Genomic DNA, 21,888 nt, shown 5'->3' with positions numbered 1-21,888 from the left:
GATTCTGAAAAATTAATTCACATGCATTTTCACACTCGTCCAATCAGTTCCGACAGCAAAGAAGTGTCACTGGTTGATTTTTTTCGAATGTAACCAACACAATCTCAGTTTTTTTGTAAGCACATCCATTCTGTCCAATTCACTAAAAGCCGAATCTTAGAGCAGGTCTGTTAAAGAGCTCACCTTTAAAATCTTTTCACCGCCCCTCTTAGCGCTCAAGCGACCTGCTTATGTCAGTGCTGCCAAGTATAAGCAAGGATATTGGATGGATTATGCTTATTCTTAACAAATTTAGTCGTTCATTGTCCACCAGGATATTTTTAGATGTATTTTGTCTCGTTTGCTTTTCTTGGATCGCAACAAATTGCTTTACTTTTTTTTTTCTTTGCGAACTATCAAAACTTCTATATAAAATGTAATGCAGTGCTGCTAAAGGTGGTCGGTGACTTGAAAGGAGCTACTGAAAAGCATTTCTCTTAAATAGGACAGTTGCATGGAATTAAAGAGCTTTTTAATAAGAGGCTTTATTTTGATATTCAAAGAAAAATGCTTTTTTTTAATATATGTATATGATCGGATGTTTATTTCATTATAAAGTTGAAAGTATGCCGTTAATAGTGGAAAATAACATCAGGCAAATGACCACTACGAGCACGCTTACCGGTCAATATACTTTCATGAAATTTTCCATAATCGAATTGCAAAGTGGCTGACCTTTGTCCTCGTCTTCCATCTTTGAGGTCTTGAATCGAGCCTGGGCTGTTGACGTAGACCTTCTCTTTCACGTGACTCCAAAGAAAAAAGTCACAAGGTGTTAAATCACAAGATCTCGGTGGCCAATTGTGATCACCTCTTCTAGAGATAACACGGTCCGGAAAGTTTTCCCGTAAAAGATCAATGGTTTCGTTGCTTGTGTGTACTTAGCGCCGTCTTGTTGAAAATAAACGTCGTTCAGATCAATGCCATCCAATTCCGGCCATAAACAATTGTTAAGCATCTCTATTCTATTCAAAAAAAAACCTGTTATTGGAAAACCCTTTGCTTACTTACTATAAGTTTTGCCAATGGCGTCGTACGTCAGTCATATTTGACAGTTGTGAAGTAGACAGCTGCTGTAAGCAAACTGGTAAGCAATGGAGCGCGTAAAGGTCCAAATAAAGATTTTCGTCACTCAAAATCATTTTTTCTTTATTTAGTAAAAAAGTTATTCAGAAACAAAATTGGATGATTAATTTTGTGCCGCCATGTACAATACAAATTATATTAGTCCAAGTCGGTAAGTTGTATTTTAGCGCGAGGGAAACAAATCTCGTCAAAAAAGTAGAGCCATTTTAATACGCGAGTTCAAAAATAATTGGCTATGCAAAGAAAATTTCGATCTGAATGTCATTACAAGGCAACAACATTCACGCTCTTTGCATTTCAACTAGACAAAACATTTATGTACATCCTCTCAAGGCAAATTTAAATGGTTTCATGCAAAGCTAAAGTAAGCAAGAAATAGCAAAAACTAATGAATTGTAAAGTGACTGAAAAATGGAAAAACCCCGAAAAGAAATTGGGAAAAAGTGCCAAAAATCGCAACGAAAAACCTACAATAGAAAAATACAAATATTTACTAAGCTATTTGTAGCCCATTCACACGTCCCGAGCGGCTTGACAACGCGCTGGCACTCAATGCGAACAATAGAGGGAAAATGTAACGCTCTTCACACTCACACACACACATGCACACTTGTGTATGTGTAAGTATAAAGAAGTCAATGACAATAACCTCAACCAGCAGCCAGCAGCAAACCGCATTGAGAATAACAACAATAAATGCAATGTAAACAATAATAACGTGTCGTGTCACTAAACACGTTTTGTCGCTGGCATAAAAACAGCGCAGAGTTTCGAAGCCGGATTGAGGAATCGGCGGGAGCGTGTACTTGTGTGGATGTGGGATGTGTGTGTTTAGGCGCAACATGGCAACATGGCATCTGTTGTTTGGCATCTGCAAATTGGTGTCAATGACTTGGCAAACAACCGAAAAAGGCGTGTGTGTCGAGTGCACGTGTGTGTGTGTGAGGGAGAGAATAGGCACACGCACGCATACATACAACAAAAAACATTTATATGCACTCGCATTGTGTGTGTGAGTGTATGTCCTGTGCTAATTTTTCTTGACTTCTGTTTTTGTTCGGTTGTTAGTTTTATTGGCCTAAATGGCATTTGCTTAATTGTTTAACCAAATGGAAACAGAAGCTATCGCAAACAAGCAAACCCAAATTTTTATAAAATATATTCATACCCGGCAGGGAAAGGCGTAATCGGCTATTTGTGAATTTTTAACACTGAGAAATAATTCATATTCTTTCCCTTTTCCAAGCATGAAAGTCGTGGAAATGCGAATTTCTAGTAAATTTCTCTGTTGCTGTTGTTGTATTTTTTTTTTTTTTGTTTTTTGTACTACCCATCCTACACCATTTCTAATAATCAACTATAAAGTGTTACAGAGTTGAAGGATCTTGGAATTTCAGTCGATAAAAATGGTCCTTCATTGGTCACATACATTTTTGTCTTTCGAAATCGTACCCGATTCTAAGCTTCTTTCGTAGCAATGCATCCGAATTTTCTGATTCGTATACCTCTAAACTGCTGTTTACGGTTCTTGTAAGTTCTCACTTACAGTGGGCTGCTATCATTCGGAACCTTCCGACCAACTTTCGATTAACGCATTCCAAAAATATTTCTTAAGCAGGCATTACGTACCTTATGATTTGAGCTCCTGTTTCATACTAGAATCCTAAAGCTAATTAATTTAGTATCTCTAGAAAAAAGAAGGACAGTCTTGTTCTTCTTCTTCTTGAAATCGCTTAAGAAATTTTGACCGAGTTTAACAAAGTGCGCCAGTCGTTTTTCTCTCGCACTAACCGGCGCCAGTTGAAAACACCAAGTAAAGGTAAATCCTTTTCCATCTGATCTTCTCAACGCAAAGGAGTCCTTTCTCTTCCTCTGCTACCACCAGCTGGTACCGCATTGAATACTTTCAGAGCCGCAGCGTTTGTATCCATTTGGACGATATGAGCCAGTCAGCGTAGCCGTAGGGACGTCGCATCGGGTGTTGTCCTTGTCCAAGTTTCTGCGCCATACCTTAGAAGGGGCCTGATGAGAGCCTTATAAAGTGTTAATTTTGTTCCTCAATAGAGGACTTCACTACTCAACTATCTGCTTAGTCCAAAGAAGCATTTGTAGGCAATAGGTATTTTTCGCTGGATTTCCAGGCCGACATTGTTATCGGTGTTACTGCTGCCTTCTAGATAAACGAAGTCTCTTACAACCTCGAAATCGTACCTGTCAGCAGTGACGTGGGTGCCAGTATGCGAGTGATGAAATGGTAGTCCTAGCTTTTCTGTGTGTGTGACGATTGTCCAAAACATATAAGAATTTGGAAATTGAATAGCGTGGAGTCCCCCAGGACTTTCTGCGCCCTATGTCTATTATAACGAATATTTTAGCGTTTAACGCAATGCTGATTGTTATATCCGTAACACTATTTTTCGTAACTTTGAGTTCATTGCCAAGGTGCTTGAGCAATACATATCTTCGCTGGGTCCGAGCGCTACTTTTTCAATTCATAGTCCTTAAAGGGTGGAGTGGTGGGTGTGAAGCATTTGAACACAGATCATAGCAAAACTTTATACGAATGGTTCATTGTTGGACAGAAAGGTTAGTGGAGGAGTATTCTGTCACGAGCTCCCCATCAAGCTCAAATTGAAGCTAGCGAATCAGTGTAGTGTTTTTTAAGCAGAGGGATGTGCAATCAAAGAAGCAGTAGACTGATTGCCCCGCATCTCCAACTACTGTAAGGAAGGTAAACATTTACTGCGACAGCCAAGCGGCAATTCGTTGCATTCGAAATTAATTAAAGAATGTCTGACTTCCCCCTCGACTGCATCCGAATGCTTCGATATTAGGCACATTTGATTTCCCTGTCATGGACGCATAGCGCAAAACTGCTGAGATGATAAGCTAGCTAAACAGGTTACCCTGGAGACGGTTTCCTCGCAAAAGGAGACCTAACTGAAGCTGGCCTGCCTTAAGTTGGTCAGGATGTTATTAATTATTATGCGTACCAGTGAAAAATCAACACAAACAAAGATTTAGCGAAGCGTGAACAAAAGAATATTATTTTGTTCCAAACAGGTATTTAAAAAAGTATAATTTATTCTTTAAAAAATTCCAATTTTTTTAATTTTTTAAAAGTATCTGAAGATATTTCACCTCAAAAAATTATAAACCAAAATTTTTAACATTGAATCAATGTCCACAATATTTTTTTTTAATTCCTTCTTTTTATAGTTAAGAATGAAAATAAATCAATTTTCAGAAAAATGTACGAAAAAGACCAAAACTCTTAGACCACTTGCAAGAAATCACTCCAGAGTCGAAAACTGTGCAAGTTCGAAATTTGGGCAAAGATTTTAATAGGTAAACTGATTCAATTGAGGCTTTTTAAATAGAACGTCGTACTCCCTTTTGTCAGCTTGGCTCCAGTTTTCGAGAAAACCGATATCTAAAAATTCCCTGTGAGGTAGCAGCTACGCCACTGAATTTGGAAGGGTCCAAGTAAGCCTGCAAAAAGCTGAAAATCCAAACGCAGCGTTATCAGTCCAGATTTTGCAAGAAGTGATACTAGAAGGCCATGACTGTTGATGCAACCTCAAAACCTGTATTACAAGCAAAAAATAATTGGCGCGTACACTTCTGTTAGGTGTTTCGCCGAGCTCCTCCTCCTATTTGTGGTGTGCGTCTTTATTTTGTTCCACAAATGGAGGGACCTACAGTTTCAAGCCGACTCCGAACGGCAGATATTTTTTTTATAAGGAGCTTTTTCATGGCAGAAATACACTCAGAGGTTTGCCATTGACTACCACAGGCATAATCGAAAGCCCAGTATTTGTCCTCTGTCGGTAGGAGGATGGTAATTGGAATATTTTCTCTGTTTCTTTTGGCAGTTTTTAGACTAAGAAGGCGTTGTTGTCTGTTCAGAACCAGGCCAAACCATTGAGGATGATCTCCTGTTTTAAATACTCAAATCCGGTCCAATCAAAACCAGTTCTTTAGCTTTTTCAGACATGATGATGGTGCTCAGCCACTTTTAGGGTTTTTAGGGAACAACTAGTGGCTTGTGCTATAATTTCTCATTTGCCTGAATAATCCAAGTACTTAAGCAGAAAGTTGTTTTCCTAAATTTTTCCTACAAGTGATGAATTGGTGATATTTTATGCTACTTATTTGGCGCGTTGCATGATCCTCCATCAAATACAGACATATACATTTACAATACACAAACAGAACCGCGACGCAAAGGACGCCATCAAGGAGAATACCAGCTGGTAGTGATTCTAGAATTTATGATGTCACTTACAAGACGAGTAGGCAGCCCGAAATTAATAGGTACACACGATTATAATGATTCTAATGAGTGTGATGATGTTTTTATTAATGCTAATGCACACGTGAACAAACAGCCTTAGAAATGTACGCACGCTTGCATAAATATTTTTACTGATGAAATATGAAAAGCAATAAAAAGTTAGATGCTCTTAATAGCTGGCACTGTTGAGATTGAACGTATGAAGATAAATAATTAAATGGACGGGTGCCTTGGAAAATTAAAATTGCTTAATGAAAACGTGCGGCAGTAACATTAAACGATTTTAAAGACATTAATCAGAGAAGATTTTAAAAGCAGGTATAATTACTTAAAGGAATTATATCTGAGCATATCACAACAGACGAATTTTGATAATTTTTTCATGTGGGTCTCCCACATGGGCAGCCATTTGTCCTGTAACTGAACAACTAGTTAAGTAAGGAGCACAATGAATGGGTGGACAAGTGCCTGATGATGATTTACGTAGTACTATGAACTTCTGAGAAAAATTTGCAGATACCTAACTATCATTTCTGATAGCTCCACAAGCTGATATGACAAATGATAGCCAAAATATTTGAATCTCAGCCCAAAATAGCCTAGTGAAGGCAGCTGAGGAGTGTGTGCAGCCATGAAATCTATAACATACTTATCCTAGAAATAGCTACCAGTTATCTTTAAGGTCTCCGTATAGATTCCCATCTACAGGTAAGTGTGTCCGGTTAAGACCCTTACCCCCAAGGTTGTTCAATAAGTTTTGCGGTTCGACCCGAAAAACTCAATTGTATGGCTTAAAATACTCTTTATTATTCAGTGAAGCCCCCTGAACATTACAACAATTGATCCAACGAGATCTCAATTTATGAATTCCTTCCGTGAAGTGAGAATCTGGAAGGGCTGCAAAAAACCTCATCATTTGATGAGCCCCGCATGAATTTTTCTAGGTCCGGAAACAGATGGAAGTCACTAGGGGTACATTCTAGTGAATACAATGGATGCTACAACTATTTTGACTTTAAGTTATATATTTAAGCGATTGTCAAAATGCTCTTGAGAGTCAGTGCATTGTCCGGTGAAAAAGAATTTTTTCTTTCGCAAATTGGGTATTTTTTCACAATTTGTTTTCCTTCAGCTGGTCTAAAAGGTTACAATAATACTCGAATTTATTGTTTCATCACTTTCCAAGTGATCCACTAGTAAAACTCCTTTCGCATTCCGAAAAACTGATGTTAACAACTTCTTGGCCGATTACTGTACACGAACTCGTTTCGGAGCCGAAGAGCCATGTTCACACCACTCGTTAGCCTATTGTATTGGTTTGGATCCAGATGATTGAACCACGTCTCATCCATGGTGATGAGTCGACGAACAAAATTCACTTTATCCTTTCGAAAACGCTGTAAATGTTGCTAAGAAAGTCGCATTCAAATGTGTTTTTCTTCCATTGTTAATAAATGCCGAATACAGCACCCATTGCGCGAATAGCTTTGTGAAACCCAATACTTTAGTCAAAGTATTGCTAACACTACCCAATGACATGTCTAGAGCTATTACTAAACTCTCCTCTTTCAGTTATTCGTCGATTTTCCAATACGATATCCTGTATTTTTTTCGACTTTTTCTGGTGTTATCTCTCGAAGAGGTGATCACAATTGGCCACCGAGATCTTGTGATTTAACACCTTGTGACTTTTTTCTTTGGGACCACGTGAAAGAGAAGGTCTACGCCAATAGCCCAGGGTCTATTCAAGACCTCACGGTCGGAATTCGTGAGGCTATCGAGGACATGGGCAGCCACTTTGCAATTCGGTTATACAAAATTTTATGAAGAGGATATTGTCCTGTAAGCGTGGTCGTGGTGGTCATCTGCCTGATGTTATTTTCCACTATTAACGGCATGCCTTCCTCTTTATAATGAAATAAACTTCCGATGATTTATATTATATAGCATTTTTCTTTGAATATCAAAATAACACCTCTTATTGGAAAACCCTTTATTTCGTCTGGCCCTGTAGCTTTATTGTCTTTGAAATGCTTGATGCGCTGTTTTACTATTTGTAATGTTATTTGCAGGCGTAAAATATTAATATTGGTGGATGGTGTACGCAATTTTCGGTTACCGTGGAACTATTTGCTAGCATATTTTTCCCATATCTGTTTCTTTGAACTTGTTTGAGTTGCTCTTTCATTATTTTCTTTGAGCAATAGTGACGTCGTTTTTTTGCGGTAAACACCACAGTATTCTTTCAGCTTTTTATGGATGTTGAAATCATCATGCAATTTTTCATCATCATCATCATCGGTTTCTTTTTCTCCCATTGCAGCATAGGGCCTCAGTAATACACCTCCATCTGTCCTCCATCTTCCATCGGTTCTGTTTTTTGCAAGAAGCTTGATTTTGTTCAAATTTTTTTCTAGCTTTTCAACTTCCTTCTAGACCGTTCTCTTGCAAGATATTTTAGGACAGACAATCTTGCGCACACCTTGTGGACTCCAATCCAGTGCTTGACGCCAGATTGCATTTACCTCCTTGCGAAACGTATGCCCAGTCCACCTCCACTTTCCCAGTTTTACCATGTTAACTATTGGCTGACTTTTGCACCTCTCGTATAGATCGTCGTTACTTATGCAATTTTTGCAGATGTTCAATTTCTTTACACTAGGCGTCTATCCAAAAAAAATTAGCTATGCGCACCTTTCGTCGTATTTCTCTGTTTATCACTCGGACAACATGTCGTAGCATATGCCGAGGGAAATTTTTGAATACACTTTGCGAAATCATGCAAGATTTACTAAAAGTGGTTGAAAACGGGTCAAAATCAAATAAGCTAAGCGTCAACCCCAACAAAACTGAACTGATCTTATTTACGAGGAAACATAGAATTCCAAATATAGCTCCCCCGACTCTAGCACATTTAGTGATGAGGCCCGCTACTTAGGTCAAATATTGGACGGAAAACTAACTTGGAAGGCAAATGTCGGAAATAGAGTAAAACAGGCGACAATAGCACTATACTCTTGTAAACAGCTGATAGGACTAAGTTGGGGTCTCTCCCCATCTATCGTACATTGGCTTTACACAGCAGCTGTAAGACCAATCTTAACATACGGTATACTATATTAGTATGGTGGCCGACTTTAGATAAGTTACATATAAAAAAACATGGTACATGTAGAAAGAATGTCTTTGCATCTGCGGGGCCCTGAGAACCACACCCACAGAGGCACTAAACATTATGCTTAACCTATTACCAATAGAGTATTTCGGCAAGCAAACAGCTGCCAAGGCAGCTCTCAGATTAAGAAAAATCGGTATACTCAGAAAAAACCAGAGAGAGCACTTTTCAATTTTAGAAAAATTTCCTGCATTCCTGGTACAACGCATTTCTCTAAGACCAAGGATATCAGCTTAAATAAATCCTTCGTCAGAGTATTTCCTTCCAAAGAGGATTGGGATAACGGGCTTATTGTTAGAGAAAATGATATAAACATCTTTACAGATGACTCAAAACTAGACAACACAGTAGGTGGAGGGGTTTACTCCGATAAACTTGGAGTTAGCCAATCTTTTCGCCTACGTGATCATTTTTGCAGTGTATTTCAGGCGGAAGTCACTGCCATAAAAGAGGGACTTACGGTAATAAAACGAAAGTATTATGCACAAATGAAGTCTTGGTATACTCGGACAGACAAGCAGCAATAAAAGCTCTAGAATCTAAAAGACGCTCGTCAAAAATAGTCATAGAATGTTTTAAACTTCTAAATGACGTATCTAAATACCACAAAGAACACTTTATTTGGGTGCTAGGTCACAGGAATATTGCAGGAAACTGCAAAGCTGATGAACTTCCTCGAACCGGTGCAACACTCGACCCCCAAGTGGATAAGACGCTGATACCTAGATAGGGAAACCATCAGAAAGGTAAATACAAGTTGGCAAAACCTCTCAACATGCGAACTAACAGACAGACATGGACGAAATGGAAGAGCGTTCCATCAAAAAGCTTGTTAAGATTTAACAGAGAAGCTATAAGAAACATGATAGGGGTATTAACTGGCGATTGTTTAATAGGCAGCCACGCTAGAAGGCTAGGACTCCCGTACTTCGATTTCTGTAGAAGCTGTCTAAATACAGAAGAAGAGGAAACAGTCAGACACGATTTATGTGAGTGTGAAAGATTATCGACAAGGAGGATCCGCACTCTTGACATGGCATTTTTGCATTTTTAACCGATGTCGCGGACATTGCGCATCTAAAACGAACGAAACTTTGCTCGTTTATCAAAGCTACCGGATGGTTTGAAAAGGAACCCATAGGGTAAGGATAAGTTCCAGTGGTATCACAATGGGCCTATGTAAGGTCTAAGTGTGTTATTGCGACAGCCACCCCAGCTACCTACCTATCACTCGGCATAAATCCATATTTTTGTATTTATGCTTCCGTCTTTCATCTATTAAATGTAAAATTTCTTCTGTCATCTATTTGGTTCTCGGATTAATGAATTTTTTGACTATAGTTTCCTGCGGAAGATTTGTTAATGTTGTTGTTATTTTGTTCCAGGTTGAAAGCGCATCTGAATTTCTAGATTGGATGTTATTAGGGCGATTATTTATTTGCATGGTTAGGGAGATTTTAAGGATTTTATTTTCCTTTAGGATTCTGGTATAAAGTTTTAAGTGTTTTATTTCTTTTGCAGCTTGCAACTTTTCCTAAGTTCAATGAAAACCCGAAATAACTAATTTTGAGTTCCCAACACATCGGTTCCTATTTAAATTGAATATTGAATCGTTGTGCTCTTAGTTTAACTTAACTTACGGTTTAGTATGAAATACCTATAGTATGTCAGATTATTAATGCCATATTTTGAAATAAATAAATGAAATAACTTTAATTCTGTGCTATGTTCATGGCACCATATTCTTATTATTCCTTCCTCTTTTTGCCCTTTACCCATATATCTGATTACCCATGTAATTGTTTGCAACTTTTTCATTTTTTTCCTCTTTCTCTTGCACTTGGCCCTTCTTGGCTTTTTTCGCCACTCTTTCTAACCATTTTTCATTCTCATTCTCTACCTTTTATTATAAACACACACATATGCCTACCTACATATATTTATATTACTACTTCTTTCAATCTCGTTGCTCTTCTATCATCCTGTTCCTGCCATTTGTCGCATGAAAAATTGCCACTTAATATTGTTTCTCCCATTGTCCCACTTGACTTTTATGCCTGCATATGCCTGCGCATACATATTTAAAAGAGTAGCTATAGACCAGGCAGTAAAAGTTTTAATGGTTTCATACAAAGTCAGTTCGTAATCCACCAGATTCGTTAGTGATGTTCAACTGGTACTAAAAGGACACAGAAAATTGACAGTTGCGAAAAGTGAGAAGAAAAAGATCCCTGATGATCCCTTAGCAAACTACAGCGAAGTCATCCTGACATATATCTGGTTCAATTTGTGATCTATTCTGTTCTTTTTTTCTGCCGTTCTAAAAGTACCAGAATGGAGAGCAGAAGGAGCGTGAAACAGATTGATGTCTTTAGTGACAGTCAAGCTGCACTGAAGACATTGAAGAATGCGAAGCAAACCTCGGAATGTAAGAAGAAGCTTAATTCTGTTGCAAGACGAAATAAGCTCACACTTATATGGTTTCCAGAACACCACGGTGTTCAAGGAAAATAAATTATCGATGAATTGGTCAATTGTGGAACGGCGGTTACCCCACAGAGACCAGAGATAATAATTGGATGCAGTTCTGCAGAAATCACGAAGTGGAGCAGTGATTATGCATGCAAAATATTTGCATAAAGAGCGATGGTCCGGTGATCTGATAGAACTCTGCAAAACTGCAAAGTGTTTTGTGACAAGCCCGAATCAAAAACTGTCGAACTTTCTTCTATAACTTGGAAATAAAGAATAAAGAGGAGGCGGATAGCATTGAGCACTTTCTCTGTGACTATCCTGCCTTTGCTAGAGCAAGACTAGGAATTTTGGGTTCCGCTGTCATGAGAATTGCAATATTCGTTCTCTCAAATGAGAGATATTTTCAAATTTATGAAAGAATCTGTCTATTCGCACAGGACTGGCTGTCTCTATCTCTCTGTCTGTCTCTGTCTCTGTCTCTGTCTCTATTCTATCCTATCCCTTTCTTCCTGTTTCTGCCTCTGTCTCTGTCTCTCTCGCTGTCTCTATCTCTGTCTCTATTCTATCCTATCCCTTTCATTCTGTTTCTGTCTCTGTCTCTGTCTCTCTCTCTGTCTCCATTCTATCCTATCCCTTTCTTTCTGTTTCTGTCTCTGTCTCTGTCTCTCTCTCTGTCTCTATTCTATCCTATCCCTTTCTTTCTGTTTATGTCTCTGTCTCTCTCTCTCTCTGTCTCTATTCTATCCTATCTCTTTCTTTCTGTCACTTCTTTAATCTTCCTTTTGAATATATACCCTTTTACTTTCCAGAGCTTTGAATATAATGGAATTTTTAGCCTGAATATATTAGACCATTCTCTCGGTGCTTCTTGGATCGCCTTTTTAATATATCAATGTCAATGTGTGGCAAGTCATCATGAATTGTTTAACATCAGAACAACGCTAGTGTGAAAATTTGCTTCTAGAAAAAACAAAAAACAAAACGAAAATAAATCTGTTCGCGATGTTCATTGCGCACTGGCGGAATTAATCGCCCTTATTTCTTTCGAAATAAGCTTTCCAAATGAGGAAGGAAAGGGCCTTACGGTGAATGGCGAGCGCTATTGAGTTATGCTGACTGAATTTTCGTTTGCCAAAATTAATCAGGTAAACGTCGACAGGGTCTAAAAAGCTAAATAAAACTCAATAAAATAGGGCAACAGGTGGCCGTCGTAGCCGAATAAGTTGGTGTGTTAGTGCCATTCGGAGTACGTAGGTTCGGAACTCGGTGCATGGAACACCAAAATGAAGAAGAAAAAAGGGTTTTTGCTTTTTGGCAAAGTGTAAGTATTCATTCGATAGAACTCTTTCTGCTTTACAAAACTATGTTAATTGTTTTCTTGAGTTATTTAAAATTTTACTAGTTGTTAGGCTTAAAAATGGAAATCGGCGGAGACAAAAATCAATAGTTTCGACACCTGATCATATTAGCTTTTCATCGAGGTCAAGAAGCTGTCGAAGCAGCCCCGGACATTTGCAACGTGTATGCAGAAGGAGTTATAGGTAGGATAGTCTACAGCAGCACGGAAATAGTTTGCAAAGTTCAAAAATGGCGGCTTTGCTGTCGATGAAACGTCCCGTGGCGGAAAGCCTTCTGAATTCCATAAAGAACATCTCCAATCACTTTTGAAGGGAACGGTTACCAAACCTGTCTTGGATTGGCAGAAAAAATGAAGCTAGCTCTTAAAACTATTCTCAGTCACCTTCACTCAATGGGACTTACCGAAAAATTGGGAGCCCGGATGCCTCACGAGCTCAATGAAAAAAAAATAGAAAGTCGCTTCTCAGCATCTCCCCCGCCATCGAGCAAGGAAGACCATGCTGAGAAGCGACCATAAATAGCGCTTTTTGTACCGTATCGTAACGGGAGATGAGAAGAGGTGCTTGTACATCAATACGAAGCAAGGAAAGGAGAGGGTGGAAAGGAAAGGAGATTCAATCCGGATCTTCGTCCAAAGAAGACCATCATATTTGTTTAGTGGGACTGGAAACGCATGGTGCACTGAGAAACGCTCGAAAAGAAGGCCACGGTCAACAAGGAGCCCTCCATTGCCAAACTACACCGCGTGAATGAAGCTATTCGACTGGAAAAACCTGGTCGACATGGTCAAAACAGTCAACACCAGGCTGAACAAGTCGTCAAAGCCGCTCTCCAAGAGCTCGAATGAAGGCCTTTCACCATCCGCCGTATTCTCCGGGCCTTGCACCGTTCGATTACCATCTTTTCCGCTCCCTGTCAAACCATATGAAGCGCGTGAATGGCTACCTTCGATAACAAATAGGTCCTTAAAAACTGGCTCAACAACTTCTTTGACTCCAGACCGGGCGATTTTTGGCAAAACGACCTCAGAAATTTTTCGAAAGTTAGAAGTGATTGTAAACAGCAACGACGAATATATAATTGATTAACTTATTGATATAATTACTGTTTTTTGTTTAAAAAAAGTCTTCGGCAAAAACGCTACGAGCTTATTCCCCAACCTAATAATAGCGGTCGCCCCTCATCAGGCAATGGCAAAGCTCCGAGTGTATTTCAGCCATGAAAAAGCTCCTCATAAAAAATATCTGACATTCGGAGGCGTCTTAAGACTACAGGTGCTTCCGTTTGTGGAACAGCATCAACACGCAGACCGGAAATGCGAACAGGAGCTCGGCCAAACACCTAACAGAAGGCGGGCACTTATTTTTCTAATTATTTTTTTATTAAACTTATTCAACATATTATAACTTGGGTTCAGTGAAATCTCTTGAGTCCATGAAGTGGGCATTATATGTAGATCATTCAGGTCGCAGCGTCAAGTCCCCTTATACTAATAAGCCTATATGTGACAGAGATCCGCCCAGTACTCACCACTACCAACAGTTCAAATGCCCATTAGAATCTTATCGCTCTACTCTCAATGAAAAAGTTTGTGTTTTTTGACATGCCGCTAAACGATCTTGTTGATCTGTTGATAGTCAATTTCTCTAGAAATAACATTTATTCAACTGGCCTCTTCAACAATAATTTTACACTTACACTTAATCTACTTTCCAGTAGTTCTCATCGAATTTTCCATAATTCTCATAGAGCACCACATATTCTTCGACATTTTTCTTATGGTCCACGTGATAGATCATCGCATCTTTGAAATGCGCATTCGGTACGTGGAAGGCAGATTCGCTCTCAATCATACGATCGAAAGGATAACTGTGGGATACTCTTGGGGACTCATCGCTATACGGACTAACGAGGAAGAAAAGTACCACGGGGAAACCCTCAGGTCTACCCTTTGGTACATCCAAACGTCGAAAATAGCTGCTTTGAGGTTGTTTTAAGTGCGTTGGGTATTCCAGACCATTTTCCAAACAGTGCTCGATAATGAAAAACATTTCACTAAAGGACCAGCGTCTGGACGCAGGTAAAGCGTATTTTTCCGGACGCATTACCGCATTGTCGCCGACTTGCAAATCAACCACAAAGTTGTCAAGGTTTTGGAAATTTGCGCGATTTTTCGCAAGCGATATCAACTCGTCCCTTTCATTGTATTTAGGAGCGAGGAAAGACTGAATCATAACTTTGGTTGCGGTTTTCGACTGTATGTGCAGTGTGTAGCGGAAGGGTTTGTGCGTGAGACGTTGTTGGCGTGCATAAATAGCGGCATGCGAGTCAGTCAAATTAACTTTCGCGCTCCACAAATTACTCACATCGAAATCCGCATACTCAAAGTAGGTGACCAATGGATCCATTTGAACGCTCACCAACTCAATACCATCCGCGCCTAAGTCTGTGGCAGTGTAGGCGGGTAAATGTACGATATATCTTCGCCACATATCCAGCACTTTATAGTTCATTACCGTGTAGAAGAGTGGATCGCGTAGCGCCGTCTCGTGGTTCAGCAACACATGGGGGCCAACCTTACTGAATTGGTCATAGTCGACTTGGGCGAGAAACATGAATGAGTAATACCAATAGGTTTGGTGCACTTTCGGTTCGAAACCATTCACATTTCCGTGAATTATATTGTAGAAATGTTGCTGCATTTCAGGCTTATGCAAATTGAGCAAAGTGCCATTCTCATGCCAATAGGCGCCAGTATCGCCCAATTTATAGATTTCATCTGTTAATTGCAACACCAAATCGATGGTTTCGGGAAAACCGTAATCCTCAAACTCCCAGTTATTGTAGCGTTGCCAGAATGTTAAGCCATTCCAGCTTACTAATTGTGGATTGTAGCCTGTGGCTAGTGAGCGTGAAAGCAGCATATCCTCCCATGGCGCCATGCCGTGTGACAGGCGTTCCATGTTGTAGTGTGCCATAATCAAACGTGTGAAATAAATCCACAACTCACCGGCACGATTGTCATATAGGGGATATTCGCGCTCATCGAGGAACGGTGCATACTCGAGATGGAAGTCATACCAAGCGCGATTGAAATCCACATCCTCGAAAAAGTATGATAGTTCTGACTCTGGATTCAACATCGAGATATCGCGTGTATAGTCTACAGGCGTCCAATATTAGGTGATGCCACTAATCACCTCATTAAATTCCGTAGCCTTCTCCGCATGCGAATTTTGTTCGTCTTTGTACCAACGCTCATCGGACAGCCCCATGAACTTCCACCACTGCCATGGCAGCCAGTCCTGCAAGACGTTGGCGTTTTCGTTCACCACTGCCTGCTCACGTGCCCACTGTCGCTCACTAAAGCGCATACCCTTATTAACCAGTTGACTGTTGAAAAAATGCTGTGGCAATATCTCGTAGATTTGCGGCAGGCTAAGCTGCACACAATCCACGCGCTGCGTAACGGCCAAATTGAGCGCGTACACGAACATGCCCGCATTGATATTTGCACGTGCCCAACACACATTCTGCTCGAAAGTCTGCCAATCTTTGGCATAATAAAATAATTTGAATAGTCCCAGCGCCTGTGCGTGGTGCGTGCGCACTAGCGCGCTGAAGAAGTCACTCCTGGGCAGCAAGCGCTGGTGTCGCACTGCTTTTACGAAGCGTTTCATGTCACTGTCGTATTTCTACAAAACATTTACGCACACAGTTAATACATTTCAATAGGTTTTGAGTAGCAACTAGCAAATTTTAGTACCTCATAAAGCGCCTTATCAGCCGCGTATTCGATGCCTTGACAGTAGGCGGGCCCCAATGGTTCCTGCACTTGCCACAAGACTTCGAGCAGAAACTTCTGTTGCATCAATAATTTTCGCGAGTTGTCTTTTGAGCTTGCGGGTTCAGCATTGCTGGCGCTAAGAGCCGCCACACAGCTGCAGAGTAGCAAAATTGTCAGCTTCATTTGATTGGCTCCGTATCGGTGTTTACGAAGAGTCTGCAAAAGACTGCTGCACTGTTGCAGTGAATGAAGATTTTATAGCGAAATTATTATCAGCAAAGCAAATTTCTAAAAATCATAAGCCTAATGCTGGATTGCATTACCTGCCATTTGCCTTTGGCCGCACAAGTCAAGGCCATCGCTGTTATTATACGAACATATGGATGCTTGATTATCTGTCTGTATGTATATTAGCTAAAACCAAAAATAAACCAAAATAAAAAAAAAAAATAAAAACAAAAAAAAATCGAAGCAATTACTGATAAGACATTTATGAGCGCGACTTTTAGTGCTAAACAGCACTATGCTACACAGCATCCGATAACAGAGGCCGAAAATATTTTATTGACTCAGAATCAAGAACCAGACGAGTTTTTTTGTTTAATTTTTAATTATCGCCTTTATTTATTAGAATCTATTAAATATTAGTGCTCTTTCACCAGTGTAAGAAGATTTTTTTTCAATTCCACTGCAAGTCGTTTGCTTAATTCAGTCGCTGTGAGTCGTTTTAATCTTCGTTTAATATTTTCTGCTCCGTTTAATTTGTTACGCATTTGTTCATTTTGCTGTACTGATAATCAATCTATACACTGGCCACATAATGTATTCGTGCACCCTGCGTAGTACGTAAAAAATTTTAGCTTTGCGCAAAATAAATGGTTTTCCAATAACAGGTGTTATTTGGAATATCCCGCTATTTCGGTAGATGTCACTTTTGAAGCTGTAATTTTTTGATATTTGACAATTAGAAACTACGCCATTAATAAAAATGGGCATTGAAATTATTAAAATTCACTATAAAAAAGGTAAAAATTTGGCAGAGACGGTTCGTAAAACTCGAACACTTTTGGGTCATCGTGAAGCACCTTGTCGGACCACAATACAGAAATTAGTGAAAAAATTCGAGCTATTGGGACAAGTTAGTGATGTGAAGAATAAAACCCGTGCAACTCGCTCAAGAACAGCCGAAAATCGAAAATATTGCTGTTGAAGCCGAAAGTGTTGAAGACAACCCAGGTTTGTCCATTCCTCGCCGTTCTTTGGAATTAGGCATTCCACAAGCGTACCGTATTTTGCATAAAGATTTGGGTCTTAAGGCTTACAAGCCGGCCGATCATCAACAACGTCGTGTCTTTGCTGATTGGGTCGTTGAAATGCATGAAAATAATCCGAAATTCCATCGAAAAATCATCTTGAGTGATGAGGCTCATTTCCACCTCGGTGGCTTCATCAACAAGCAAAATTGTCGGATCTGGGGCTCAGAAAATCTAAGAGTTATTGTTGAAAAGCCTTTCTATCCTCAACATGTGACTGTTTGGTGAGGAGCCATTGGACAACAGTTACAGTGAATGGTTTGCGCTATCGAAAGATGATTAACGTTTTTTATGGCCGGAATTGGATGGTATTGATCTGGACAACGTTTATTTTCAACAAGACGGCGCTACGTGCCGCACAAGCAACGAAACCATTGATCTTTTACGGGAATAACAACCCTTATTGGAAAACCCTTTGGGGGACGAAGTGCATTATTTAGCATTACACTACTGTGGCCAAACAGTAAGGTGAATTTATTTGTCAAACTTCGCAGGATTAAAATTTCGCTCTAGTTATTTTTTTCATGAGTTGGCAGCACTGTTAATAACATCTGGGCCAACTTTCATGTGAATGTCATTATCAGTAATATATTTACGTTTGTGTTTGCCAAACGACCAAGAGTGCATTTGTCGATTTTTACAATGTCTGATTTGATTGAGCAGGAAAGTGCCATCAAATTTTGTTTGCGGAATGAAATTTCGGCTGCATGTTGCAGCAGGCAATTGGTGATTCGACCATGTCGCAGAAAAATGTTTATAAGTGGATCAAAGACTTCAAAGAGGGTCGAGAACGTGTTGATGACTTGGAGCGCTCCGGACGACCATCGACGTCAACAGATGACCACCACGTCAATAAAGTGAAGGAGTTAGTGCTCAAAAATCGTCGGTTGACTGTTAAAGACCTTACTGATGTGATCGGAATATCAGAAGGATCTGTGAAAACCATTTTGAAAGACCATTTGGGCCTACGAAAAGTCAAATCTCGTTTGGTACCGAGAACTCTCAATTTCTTGGAAAAAAGTCGTCGCGTTGTGAAACAATGCTTTCAGACTATCAGGACAAGCTCAAATGCATCATTACGGGAGATGAGACTTGGATTTATGCTTACGACCCTGAAACAACCGACCAATCAAGCGAATATCGTGCTAAAGGCGAGGCCAGACCGAAAAGAGCACGTCAAAGTCATTCAAAAATAAAGGTCATGATGACCGTTCTTTTCGATTTTCGTGGTGTGGTGCACTATGAATTCCTTCCACCTGGTCAAACTGTTTGTTTTGAGGAATTAAGTATTTTCTTAATCCTGTTAGTTATTTTTTCCGAGTGAAAAACAATGTGTGGATTTGTTCACGCACCAAGTAGAAGAGGGTGCAATGTATTTTCGCAACCTTATTTATAGTATCAAATCTGCAAAGCAGGCACTGTTAGCTTAACGAAAAATACAGATGGAAAAACAAATATGATAACAATATTATATGTATGTACATGCTAATTTTTGGTACGGTTACAGAGATCGGATGTTTCTACTGTTATTTTAGAAGGAATGCCTGTAGGTATAACAAAGAAAGAATGCCTGTAGGAATAATACAAAGTATTTTCTATAACTTAAACTAAATGGGGGTTTATGCAGATTCCTGCTGCATACACTGTTAATAAGGAATATTATTTGAGCGTTATGCGTCGTTTACGTGAGGCAAATCGTCTAAAAAGACTAGAATTATGGCCCAACAACTCTTGGTTTTTGCATCACGATAATGCACCGTCTCACACTGCACTCGTTCTTCGTGACCATTTCACCAAAAATTCCACGCATATCGTTCCGCAATCACCGTATTCGCCTGATTTGGCTCCGTGTGACTTCTGGCTATTCCCAAAACTGAAGAGACCACTCCGGGGAACACGTTTCGAGTCGATTGAGGAGATAAAAGCTGAATCGAAGAAGGTGCTGATGGCTGTACCGGAAATGGACTATTTGGCATATTTCGGGGATTGGCAAAATCGTTGGCATAAGTGTATTTCATCGAGAGGGGATTATTTTGAAGGGGATGAAATTGATTTAGAAGTATAAATAAAGATTTTTAATTTAACAACGAAATTCACCTTAATTTTTGCCCACAGGAGTATATATATATAATTGGCGCGTACACCTTGGTGTGCGTCTTGATGTTGTTCCACAAATGGAGGGACCTACAGTTCCAAGCCGACTCCGAACGGCAGATATTTTTATGAGGACCTTTTTCATGGCAGTAATATAATACAATTTTGCGTTTTTTTTTGCGAAGTTTGCGATTGCCTGCCGAGGAGCGACCGCTATTAGAAAAATGTTTTTCTTAATTTTGGTGTTTCACCGATTTTCGACCGACGTTCCCTCTGTGAATTGCGAATGGTAGTCATGCACCAAGACATTCGGCTACGGCGGCTTTGTTTTTTTTTTTAGCATTAGAAATGCATAAAATTGTTATTAAATTGTACTTGAAAAAAAGTCTCTGCGCGAAATCGACAAAACAATTGGCAAATCGCGTTTTACGGTGCGAAGTGCTACTGCTAATTGCGTGCGTGAATACTGGTAAATGGGAAGATAATAACCCCCAAGCCGGAAGGCGAAAAATATTGACTTCACGTGAGGAACGCAAAATAGCAGCATCAGTCGCGCAAAATCCAAAAATAACTTCCACGATACTATGCCGAAATATTCTAGAGTCTTTGCACAAGCCACAAACAGTCCGTAACTATCTGTATTACTCTGGTTCACATAGCAGAGTGGCACGCCGCAACCCTACATTTCAGATATTAACAGAAAGAAGAGCGTTGAGTTCGCCAAAGGCTATATAAATCAGCCAGATTCTTTTTGAGAAAACTTCATATTCAGTGATAAGTCGAAATTTTATGTTTTCGCAACACATGGCCCTCCAAAAGTGAGGCGAAAAGAAAATACAGAACAGAATGAAGGACGTGACTGGGTCTTGGTATGTTTCAGAAGTCCGCCATTTTGTTATTTTTCACATGTCCTGAAGAGGCAAAATTCTGTTGACAAGCCACCTATCTTCTTTTTTAAGACGCTTACTTTGCTGCCACCCTAATACAAAAAAATATGTCAATAAAAAAAATTGTTTTTGTATACTATTTGATGTCAATAATAACATAAAATTAAAATGTTCGCATTTTTTTTTTTCTTAAAAAAAAAACTAAAAAATATCTATAAAAAATTAGTATTAGACTACGTCCTGAAAAAATCGTATTTCTATCGTTAAGCATGGTGGAGGAAATGCAATGGTTGGAGGGTGCATAGCTGCATTTGGAGTAGGAAAAATGTTTTTTATTGATGAAATGGACAAACATCTATATTTAAATATTTTGAAGAATAATTTGCATGATAGTGCCGTTAAACTTGGACTGAATGCTAGAGGCTTCTTGTTCCAACAAGACAATGACCCGAAACACTCATCTTATTTCGTGCAAGAATTGCTTGTTTACCACTGTAAGTAGCTCAAAACTTCGCCTCAATCACTGGATCTGAACCCAATTGAGCATGTCTGGGAACTCTTAGAAAGAAGAATCAAAAAGCATAAAATAACATCAAAGGTGTCATTAAAGGCAATGTTAAGTGGGAGAGAATCGCAGCTAATGAAACCAGGGTATTGGCGATAAGTATGCACTGACGTTTGGAAGCAGTTATTAAAGCTAAAGGCGCCCCAACAAAGTACTGAATACTTGTTTTTTCTATTATTTTTTAATAAAATACTCTTTATATGGCTCTGTACCAAAATATATTTGAATAAAATTGTGCTTTATTTCGTTATTACCTTAAGTTCTCTAATTCCAGAAATGAATTTGGAAGTTTTTGTTCCTTAAATATTGAAAAAAAATGTTACCTATTTCAAATATAAGTGGGTGGTTAAATTTCAAAGGCCGATGTTATATGTGAACCACACCTAAACGTCAACGACACCGTTTGTCTTCTTTCTTTAGGGTTATTTGGAAGAAAAGGTATACGCTGATAAGCCAGCAACAATTCACGAGCTAAAAGATTAGATAATTCGGCACATTAACGGCATAGAACCTCAATTATGCCTCAGCGTCATTGAAAATTTGGACCTTCGGATGGAGGTGTGCCGCCGAGGCGCGGCGGCTATTTGGCCAATATTTTCTTCAATACGTAATTGAACTATACCAATATTATCACAATATAGAGAAATGACAATAATTTTCTAAAAAAATTGTATTTTATTCAAAGCAACACCGGCCCCTATAACTTAACCCCCCTTTATTAAAATTTTTTTTTTTTGCAAAAGTAGCAAATGTATCTGTATATTAACTGTGAGTGTACGAATAAATTGTGTGACCACTGTACATATGTTTA

At 39.3% G+C, this 21,888-nt stretch overlaps 1 protein-coding gene and 1 pseudogene across 2 annotated transcripts in view; one reads left to right on the top strand and one right to left on the bottom strand.

The window, feature by feature from the left end:
- Window positions 1-21,888, top strand: part of LOC128857021 (probable G-protein coupled receptor B0563.6) — a 110,127-nt gene that overhangs the window by 12,318 nt on the left and 75,921 nt on the right. The gene's annotated exons all lie outside the window — the stretch shown is intronic.
- LOC128857022 (larval serum protein 1 beta chain-like) lies at window positions 13,829-16,429 on the bottom strand (annotated as a pseudogene).

The sequence above is a fragment of the Anastrepha ludens genome, chromosome 3, assembly GCF_028408465.1.
Source record: "Anastrepha ludens isolate Willacy chromosome 3, idAnaLude1.1, whole genome shotgun sequence".
NCBI classification, from domain to species: Eukaryota; Metazoa; Arthropoda; class Insecta; order Diptera; family Tephritidae; genus Anastrepha; species Anastrepha ludens.
This window is presented reverse-complemented; position numbering and strand designations above follow the sequence as displayed.